The following is a 10,960-nucleotide window of genomic DNA, read 5'->3' as shown; positions in this document are numbered from 1 at the left end:
CCTCTTAGGCTTTTAATTTTCCTGGTGAAGGGTCTCGGGCCGTGGTGCAATTGTAAAAAGGAAATCACCTCCATCTTTTCTGCTGCCCCCGCCCCCTACCAATGGACATAGAACCACTCTCTCTGTCCTTGACTAAAGATCTATGTCTCCATCTCTGATCCTCAGTGACTACTGCCTGGAGCAGGGCCATGGTGTGGCAGTGTCTGGGAACTCAGTGGCTTCTCTCTGATGCTGTTTCCTGACAATCCGAGGGCAAATGAAGTGGCAGGTGGCCAGGACAGTGTGAGGTGGATTTTGGTCCGGCACCCTGGTTGACCCTCAGCTCCTGCCCCACCTAACCTGCATTCGGGCCAGTGTTCCTGCATACCAGGCAGGGCTCTGGGAGGCTGCTCTGCAAGTCACTTAGAGCTGAGGAGCTGAGCAAGGCCGTTTGACCTTTGCCAGGCTTGGCTACCCTCTCTACAAACCAAGGGTAGCACTAATGATAATGGCTGGTAGTAAACACTCAGTGATTGTTGCTTGCTATTGGTATTAGTATCAGACTGCATGTTGAGGTAACCGAGAGGAGACAGTCACCTTTCTCTGGCCCCCGGGTTTCTGGGGGTGCTCATGAAGGGAGGGGCATATGTCTGGCAGATAGCCTCCCTGTCTTCCAAAAGGCCCTGGCCCCTCGCAGCCAGCCCCACTCTATCCTGTCAGGGGGGTTGCAAGGTGGGAGGCTGGGTAAGAGGTGACAGACCTGAGAAGGGAGGCAAAGATGGTGGAGTGGGGAGAGGCGGCCTGGGGGAGTTGCAGCTGAGTCGCAGGAGAGGGAGACAGGCCGCAGAGCTATAAATACCTCCCAGGTAACAGGAGCCGTAAAGGAAGGGAGGGAATTAGTCACATTCCGAGGCGCCTGGGAGAGAGGACGAGGACGGGGAGCAATGACCTGAATCCACGGAAGGGAAAAAATTAGGCTAACCTTGGGAGGAGGGATGCTGGGGGCCCCGAGTGCTATGTCTCTTTCAGAGGGGTGCACTGCGTAGGGTCTGCTGGACAGAGGCAGACGGGACTCATCACGGTAGGAAAGGGCTGCAAGGAACTCGGTTCTGATCTCTTGAAGGGACGAGAGACACTGTTTCTGATTCCCTAGATCCATCCTCTTTGGAAGTACTTATAGCGGTCTAACCTAGTTATTTCCACATGTCCTTCTAGAGGATGTTTCTGGGTGTTGTCCTCACCTTCTCTGAGACCTGGCATTCCCTGGGATCCCTCCACCTTGTACTAGAAGTTCTGGGGTGATTCCCTAAGTTCCTGAGTAAGACAGAAGGGTGTTTGCTTGGGAGAGTAAGAAGGCCATATATTTCCTTCCTTTCTCATTGAAATTGGCTGGGAGGATAGGCCAAGGCTTGCTCTCTAGTCCCCTTCCTGCTTTGCCCCTTCCAGGTGGTTGCCAGAGCAACAGCCAGCGCATGCCCTCCTGTGCTCACACACTCCCAGCTCTGCTAGCAATGGAGTCTAGTTTCCTCGGCCTGGCTAACAGGGGCCCGCCCCACTCCACTCCAGGCCCCGCAGCATGGAGATCTAATCCAAAGCCTTGCAAATGCTAGGTCAACGCCCTACCACTGAGCTACACTCCCAGCCCTTCAGGCTTGGTTTCCTAACTACATCTGTCCTTGCTCTCTCTAACCTGCAGTCTGTTCTCAGCTGAAATCCTCCACTGCTTTGCAAGAGCTGTGCTTGCTGTACAGACTGCTTGTCTCTTGCTCGGCTTGGTAGGTTTCCATTTTCTCTAAGGCCCAAGGCCGAGTCGGGTCCTTTTCAGTTATGCTCTGGAGAGACAGCGGTGATAGTGCCCGGAAGTGGTTAAGGTTCAAATTAGAAGGCCCGTTCTGTTTCTGCCGTGTGGCCTCTGGAGAATAAACAGGCCCTCTTGGGCCTTAGTTTCCTCATCTGTTAAAGAAAAAACAAAAAGGGGCGGGGGTGTGTGGGTGTTTCCCAATGGTCACGGAAACAAAACACCCCCCGGCCCCCCCAAAAAAACCCTGCTCGACCCTTGCTCGAGATGGGTTTAGCACACACACAGTCGACTGTGGCTGCTGTTGGGGTCACAGTATCGATCGCAGTGTTTCTGTGTCTGCCTCCCCTGCGGGCTGTGAGATGGAGGCGGGGGCGGCGCGGCGTCCCGGTGTGACTCGTCGCTGCAGCCGCAGTGGCCAGCTCGCGCCTGGCACTGAGACGGTCGGCAAATGTTTGCTGAATTAATGAGTGGGGGCTGTAGGGAGGGCTTGGGCTGCAGTTCCGCCTGGGCTGTTGCAGCTGGGGCGCGCATGTACGTGTGTGTGCCCCTGGGAGCGGGAGTGAGGGGTGTCTGGGGGGAGCCGGATTCGCGTCCCGGGGGTCTGGCGGCGCCGTGGGCAGCCTGGCGCGCCCGCTCCCTGGGGTCCCCGCCGAGCGCCTGCCTGGCTGCGGGACCCCGTTGCCAGGAGCAGTCAGGATGCGGCAGCGTCTCCATGGCAACGCGGCATCTCGAGCCTCGCGCCGCCCTCCCCCGGCGCCCCGCAGTGGGCAGGAGGCCGAGCCTGGCAACCCCTCCCGGCCCAGCAGCCAGCAAGCTGGGCCAGGAGGCCAAAGCCTCGTGGGAGGGGCTGAGGAGGGGGCTCCTTATTTTTCTGGGAATGAAAGGCTGACCTGCCTTTACTTCCCTCTATGTCTGAGGGAAGCAGAAAAAAGAGGCTCTGTCCTCTGTTCATATGCGGCGCCCAAGCCCCTTTGCTATCTTCCCCCCACCGCAACATGTTAGGAAATCATGGGCAGGGTCTGGTCAGGGCCAGAAACTCTTGAGGGCTAGATCGGATCTAAATTCTGACTGAAAATGGTACAATGATACAGGCTGGAGGCGCTGTGGAGAGGGGCCCTGAAGCATAGTGGGAAGTACCATCCTGAACCAGTTTTTGAGTGCAAGTTCAGTGACTGCATCCAGTGTCAAGCACGATGCCCACTGCTCACAGATACTGCCCATGTCCCCAGCGGATGTTATGACCCTCTTTACCTCTTAGCCATATTCCTAAACCCATTTAATACTTCCTACTGTGAGTTTGTACCCCAGCACTTACGCAGTATCTCTATAAGGTGTTACTCAGTTTGCCCCTGGGTAACTCTCCGTGCCCCTTTCCTTCTTTGGCTTAGTGTCTCTTAACGGTCTGCAAGGGCTCATAACACTGCTCCCAGTACTTATCCCCCAGCGTTCTCTTATTAAGCTGTCCAGTAACCAGAGCATTCCGTGTAGTTCCCAGACCCTTCCTGTGCTCACATCAAGTACTCAGCGATGACCGCTACAACCTCCTCAGTATATTCCTAGTAGGCACTTCCTGGCCCACACCAGGTAAATTCTCCTTTAATTCTCTGTCCTCACTTCCGCCCTCTAAGCTTGAGCACCGACAGGCCGTAGAGCTCTCAATGGCCAGGAGGGGGCGCACGAACAGTCGCACGGAGGTCTCAGCGTAGGGTGCGGCTAGAGTGGAAGGCCAAGGGGAGAAGTACTGTTGTACCGAGGCTGAGTCCACGCTTAGGGTGGAACCGCATCCCAGGGGGATTTTTTTCCGAAGTTGCTGAACCTTCTACGCCGCATCCTTTGCGGGCCCACTGAAGACGCCGTCGTGGTTTGAGCTCTGAGAGGGAACGCGCGCCCTCTGGTGGCCGCGATGCAGAACGACTCCCCAGGTTACTGGGGAAGGGGAACTGTTGGGAACCTACCTCTTCACTACTAGAGCCTGTTTTCCAACCCCTAGAAGTCTTTGAAGGGTCAAGTGCATCCACCCCTCCTCTCACAAAATAAGATTTCCTCCAAAAATTGGAGAAATGGACTCCTATCTGTGCATGTGGACAGAGCTACAGCAGGAGCGACTGTTGTTTTTGGGTGACTCACTAAGGTTGGACTGTGATCTTGTACCCATCTTTGGCCTGGCATCATGGATAGTGATTGAGTCCCTTGAAATGTCTCCCCCATCTGTTTTGCATGATAGGGTGATAGACAGCTGAGCCTATGAAGTGTTCTCGGATCAGCAATAAAGATGGGGATGTAATGATGAAAGACACTGGTTTGGCACTGAACTTCAGCAATCCAGTTCTCTTGTCTGTCTGTCTGTCTGTCTGTCTGCCTGTCTGTCTGTCTGTCTGTCTGCCTGCCTGCCCCCCCCTCTCCAAGACAGGGTTTCTACATGTAGCCCAGGCTGTCTTGCTGTCCTGGAACTCATTCTGTAGACCAGGCTGGCCTCCGATTCAGAGATCCAACCGCCTCTGCCTCTCAAGCACTGGGATTAAAGGTGCGTGTCACCATCACCCTTCTCCTCCTCCATGTCCTCCTTCCTTGATATCTCTGTCTCTGTCTCTTCATCTCTGTCTGTCTGTCTGTCTCTGTTTCTGTCTGTCTGTCTCTGTCTCTCTCTTTTTCTCTCTGTGTATGTATGCCATGTGTGTACAGGTGCCTGCAGAGGTCAGAAGAAAACATCCAATCCCCTGCAACTATAATCACAGGAGGTTTTGGCCCCCGATGCATGTTCTGGGACTAACTGAACTCTGGTCCTCTGGAAGAGCACCAAGTGCTTTTTTCTTTCTTTCGTTTTGCTTGTTCATTTGTTTTCGAGACTCTCACTGTGTAGCCCTGGCTGGCCAGGAATTTTGTAGACTAGGCTGACCTTAAACTCACAGGTATCCAATCCACCAGCCTCTGGCTTCTGAGTAGCTCTGTCAGTAGAATGGTTGCCTGGCATGCATGGGGCCTTGGGTTCTACCCTCAGCACCACGAAAACATGGCAGGGTGGGTGTTCAGAAGCTCAAGGTCGTCCATGAAATGAGTTTAAGACCTGGGCTATACAAGACCTTATCTCAACACTAAAATTAATAAAATAAAATGAATTAAATAAGGACCAAAACTCCTCCTGTTCCCCAGGTTCATTGCAAAGGTTAAATCAGAGGAAGAAGAGGAGCAGCAGAAGCAGGAGGAGAAGGAGGAGGAGGGCAGGGGGAGGGCAGGGGGAGGAGCTTGGGGATAATAGCGGCAGTGGTGGTAGTTAATCATGTGCTAGCTGACACGGAAAGTGGCTGAGCATTAACAATCCAAGAAGTGGTATCGCTCCCTCAAAAACCCTTCCTACTTTGGGGATTTCCCCCTCAATTTTATTTAATAAACCTATGTTCTCTTTGCACCCAAGAAAGAGATATAACTAGACTGGGCGTGATTCAGAGGGTGCGTTCTGGAGAGGCTCTCAGCACGAATTTGCTGCCAGGCCTTCAGGGTGAGCTTTGGGAGCCCTATTAAGGCTGGGGGCAGAGTGCTGTCCACTGTTCTGTGTTCCCATGGTACCTTTGGCCTGGGTTAGATCCCTCTCTTTCCCCCTAAGTAGGGCAAGGGGGCTGGTTGACAGAGAAAGTGTGTCCCAGTGTGGACAGTTGGATCTAGGGGACTTGCCTAAGAGCTGTGATGGTTCCTACAAGAGCAGGAAGGAAGTGGGGAGGTGGAGGGGCGGGAGGAAGGAAGGATGGGCAGGCTCCAGCTGGGAGCGAGTTCTCGATTAGCCAAGAAAAGAGGCCATCTGGACTGGACTGGCTCAAAGGGCAACGGGATGGTCACCGTGGCTGGGGTTTGCCTGCCAGTGTGTGTGTGTGTGTGTGTGTGTGTGTGTGTTTTGGCAGGGAGGAAACAAGAAAAGAGAGAAAAGAGGATATGAGTTTTTTCCTTTTTGGGGGGCTCTATGACAGTGCTGTCAGGAAGGGGAAGTGACACTTGGGCCTGGACCAAGACGTGGCCTGCTCCTCTTTGTCCCTGTTTCCCAGCCTGCCTGATCTGCAGCTGAGGCCCTCACGGAGTCCAGACTGCACACTGCCTGTGGGCCCCCCCACCTATGCCCAGCAGCCCTTACTGATAGCACGCTGTGTGCTGCATTAGGCTTATGAACCAGAGGGACCCCACCCCGTGCACACGCGTGTCTCTGTCTGTAGTGAGGGAGGATGATGAACCACTAGGCTGTGAATCTGAGAAGCACTAGGCCTGTCGCAGCCCAGGGCAGATGCCTGACCCAGTCTAGAAGGTGAAGGAATGCTTCCTGGGAGAGGTAATATTCACGCCAAGATGCGAAAGGACAAGTAAACATTCGGCAGGACAAAGGGTGCGGTAGGGAGGTTCTAGGGAAGGGTGGCTTCCAAATACAAGACTGAGGGACTGCGGGCCTTTGGTATCAGCTGCACTGGTGTGTAGCAATGAGAGGTAGAGCGTGAGGAGACAGGGCCTGTAGCCATGTATTTCTTCCAGAATGCACGGAGGAACAGAGAAGGTTCAGGTAGCTCAGGGTGGCATAAGGCTTAATGGAGGATATTCAGGGCTTCTGTGTTCTGTGGTCTCACTGCCCAGAGTCCCTCAGTACTTCTTTTTTTTTTTTTTAAAGATTTATTTATTTTATGCATAAGAGTACACTGTAGCTGTCTTCAGACACACCAGAAGAGAGCATCAGATCCCATTACAGATGGTTGTGAGCCACAGTGTGGTTGCTGGGATTTGAACTCAGGACCTCTGGGAGAGCAGTCAGTGCTCTTAACCGCTGAGCCATCTCTCCAGCCCCCCTCAGTACTTCTTTAGGGGATGACCAGACTGGGGCACTTAGAGATTCCAGGTAGCAATTCAGCCATCGCACCCTGACTCTGGAAAGGCTACTGAGCTACACAGCTTGACTTTACCTGCTCCAAACCTCAGTGGCAGCAGAAGACTGTAGTAGCTTCCCATGTGTCTCTTCATTCAGTGTGTTCCCTGCCCTTTGATACGCTGTCACTTCGGGGCCACACCTCCTCCCTGTACCTGGATGGGCTCATGAGCCAGCCAGCCTGTATATTTTGGATTTAAAACCCTGGTGGTGAGAAGAGGGCTTGTGACTTGATTTGGGCCAGTCAGAATACTGGCTTGGAGTGACAGGGCATGCTGGGAAACTTCATGCATGCAGGTCACACGGATCCTAGCTAAGAAGGGTTGGCATGGCTGAATGTTCTCCTGTCTTCTTTATCATTTTATTTTAAGGCAGGTCCTCATGTATCTCAGGTTAGTCTCGAACTTGATATGAAGCTGGGGGTGACCTTGAACTTCTGATCTTCCTGCCTCTACCTCTTGGGTATGGGTTTTGGAGGTGTGAGCCACAGCCTCTCCCTGTTTTCGTGGTCCTGGGAATTACACTCTGGGCTTTGTGCATGTGAGGCAAACTCCCTATCCACTGAGCCACACCCCAGCCTATTTGATCTTACATTTTTGTAGAACTGGAAACTGAACCTAGGGCCTTGCACATGCTAGGCAAGTGCTAAACCACGGAGTGCTATCCTGGCCTTCTTAAAAAAATTGTTTGTTTTTGAGACAGGGTTTCTCTGTGTGCCCTGGCTGTCCTGGAACTCACTATGTAGACCAGGCTGGTCTCAAACTCCCAGAGATCCCTCTGCCCATGCCTTCCAAGTGCTGGAGTTAAAGGCATGTGCTACCACTGCCTTGCAAGGTCATTTATTTGTATGTTGTGTGCATGTTCTTGCACATGTGTATGCAGGCATGCTCACTGTTAAGGCCATGTGCTGTGTTTAGTTTCTGTGAATGGTGTTTTGTCTGCATGTATGTATGTCTCACAACACTTGTGTGCCTGGGCCTGTGGAAATCAGAAGATCACCTAGGACTGGAGTTGTGGATGACTATGAGTCACCATGTGGGCACTGAGAATTGAACCTGGGTCTTCTGGAAAAATAGCAAGTGATCTTAAGCTCTGAGCTTCTGACCTCTGTGGGTCCAAGGTGCACATACATAAGTGCAGGCAGAGCACCAACACAAAATAAAACAGAACAAAATAAATATAAAATGTGTACATATGTGTGTAAATGTGTGTACATGTGTGTGTGTGTGTGTGCATATGTGTATGTTTGTGTGCATGAGTATGTGAGTATTTGCGTGCATGTGTATGTAAGTACATGCATATGTGCATGTATATGTATGTGTGCACGTGTGTGTGTGTGTGTGTGTGTGTGTGTGTGTGTGTGTGTGTGTGTCTGTTTATGGGCACCATGCAAAGGACAGTTCTCTCCACTCTTATGTGGGTCCTGGGGACTGAACTCAAGTCATTAGGCTTGCACTGTAGGGTGGCAAGGGTCTTTACCTGCAGAGCCATCTTGCCGGACTCAGGATGATTTTCACCTCTGGATGCTCCTGTCTGAGCCTTCCCAGTGTTGGGAGCATAGGCGGCATTTGCCAGTGTCTATGTTCTGTTGTGGTGCATTGAGAATGGAGCCCGGGGCTGGGGGATTTAGCTCAGTGGTAGAGTGCTTACCTAGGGCAAGCGAAGGCCCTGGGTTGGTTCCCAGCTCCAAAAAAAAAAAAAAAAAAAGAATGGAGCCCGGACCTCGTGTGCTGGGCCAGCACTGGACCTAACTTTGGAGCTGCATTCGCAGGCACCTGCTTTATTCTTCTTTCTTTCTCCCTGTGAGCTGAGCCCTGTATCTTCATCTAGTGCTAGGTCCTTCTACGTAATTGGCTCAGGGGAAGGACCCGTCCCCATCTCTACTTTAGGGTAGGGAGCTGTGATGTGGGTGCAGGGACCTCTGGCTTCCCCTCCCTCTTTCAGTTGCCCAACTTGTGGTCAGTGGCTTCTCAGTCCCCAGAGACCAGGACAGGATCAGACCTGCCTTTTCTCTGCACCACTTTCCCCACAGCCTCTCCAGGAGTTGCTTTTCTCCTGCTGGACCAGGGCTGTTCAGGGCTGTGGTGGGCAGGACAGGCATCTAGGGGAGGCCAGCATCATCGGACTTGCAGATACTGCTGCTTCTGATACTGGGGCATCTTCATGGACCACCAGGCTGCTACCCATGGGATTTTTGTTTGTCTCTTTGAGAGCAGTCACCACAGAGCAAGGCTTGATGGGAAGCCTCAGAAACAGAAGGAATAGAGCTAAGGAGGATGATCGTCTTCCCTCCCTGAACCCAGCTGCAGGCAAGTGGATTAGAAATGTGTGCTTCCGGGCTGGAGAGATGGATGGCTCAGTGGTTAAGAGCCCCGACTGCTCTTCCAGAGGTCCTGAGTTCAATTCCCAGCAACCACATGGTGGCTCACAACCATCTGTAAAGAGATCTGATGCCCTCTTCTGGTGTGTCTGAAGACAGCTACAGCGTACTTATATATAATAAATGAATAAATCTTAAGAAAAAAGAAACGTGTGCTTCCATCTTGACTCATATCTCGGGACAGTGAGAAGAGGGGTGAGAGCCATCGTTAGCCACCAGCGGAGAGCAGGATCGCTAAGCCTGAGAGAAAAACCACTTCAGATGGGGTCTGTGAGGGCAGCAAGGGGGTGGCTAAGGTTCCCCCCCCCATCTTGGACAGATTCAAATCGCAGACCTGTAGAAAATGAAATCCCCCTCTACAGCCTAGGGTAATAGTCTCACCTAGGGGTGAGGCCTCAGCAGCCCTCCCCACTCCCGCTGGAGTGTCGACAGGAAGGCTCCATTTTGTGCAGGTGTTATGCAGGACATTCTTTTTTTTTTTTTTTAAATTTTTTAAATTATTTATTCTTTTTATGTTATGAGTGCACTGTTGCTGTCCTCAGACACACCAGAAGAGGGCATCAGATCCCATTACAGATGGTTGTGAGCCACCATGTGGTTGCTGGGATTTGAACTCAGGACCTCTGGAAGAGCAGTCAGTGCTCTTAACCACTGAGCCATCTCTCCAGCCCATGCAGGACATTCTTACTTGCTTGTTTGCTCAGGGTTCTTTTTCCCCCTTGGCCCAGACTGTGAGCTTCTTTCTGTCTGGGTCCTCCTCTGCCTTGTTCCCTGTGTTTTCAGGGTCTGGTCCCATGGGAGCCTCAGAGCAACCTGGCTCTGCTCTCACGGAGTTCATATTGTAGCTAGGGCTGGCCAAGCAAATGCATTTGTTCTCCTTGTTGCTTGTTGCCTAGAAGCTCAAGTAGGCCTCAAACCCATGATCCTCTTGCCTAAGCCCCGCAAGTAATGGGTTTATAGGCACGGATCGCCGGGCCTAGCTAGGCCAGACTAACTTTATGACACACATTTTGAACTTACCTTTGTGGCGCACGCCTTTAATCTCAGCACTCGTGAGGCAGAGGCGGATGGATCTATGAGTCCCACCTGGTTTACAGAACAAGTTCCGGGACAGCCAGGGCTGCATAGAGGAGCCCGAGTCCATAATGTGCTTTTGTGTTCATTTCTCTTTATTCATCTAATTTTTCAATAATCATTAGGTCTAATTAGTGCTGCCCATCTGTGCATGGGTGTGGGGTCATCTACTGCTACATGGGCAGTTGGCCAGGGTTTGCACCTCCGAAGAAGAATGATTTTCCTTCTCCCAGCAGCTATCAAAATGCCCTTAGCTCCTCTGGTAGAGTTGGGCTTTGAGAACTCCTCCCCCATCCTCTCTGGGGTTTTGATTGGCATGACCTTGTGCAGGGCTTGTGCGTGTAACTAAAGCTGCTGTGAGCTCATGAGTGGAGCAGTCTTGCTTGGCCCAGAAGACAGTGTTTGTCAGCACTCCTCCCCGCCCTCTGGCCCTCACGTCCTCCATTTTGCCTCCTTTCTTTGTTCCCTGAGCCTTCGTGCAATGAATTGTCCCACTTACCTGGTTGTGGTGTACACACCTTTAACCCTAGCCCTTGGGCAGCATAGGCAGGTGGATTTCTATGAGTTTGAGGCTAGCCTGATCTACATAAAGTTCCAGGACAGCCAAGGCTAAAGAGCGAGATCGTATCTTTAAAAAGGTTCCATTTATGGCTGAGCAGTCGCAGCTTGACCAGATGAGTGTCTGTGTTTTCTGCTGACACGGCAGAGAGAAGCTTTGCACGGCTGAGGACAGCTTGAAGCTATCGCTGCAGGCAGATTCGGAAAGCAGTTTGATAGACAGGGGCTGAGAGATGGCTGCGGTTTGACAGAGGTTAAGAGCACTGGCTGCTCT

Source organism: Rattus rattus, chromosome 15 (genome assembly GCF_011064425.1).
Source record: "Rattus rattus isolate New Zealand chromosome 15, Rrattus_CSIRO_v1, whole genome shotgun sequence".
Taxonomy (NCBI): Eukaryota; Metazoa; Chordata; class Mammalia; order Rodentia; family Muridae; genus Rattus; species Rattus rattus.
This window is presented reverse-complemented; position numbering follows the sequence as displayed.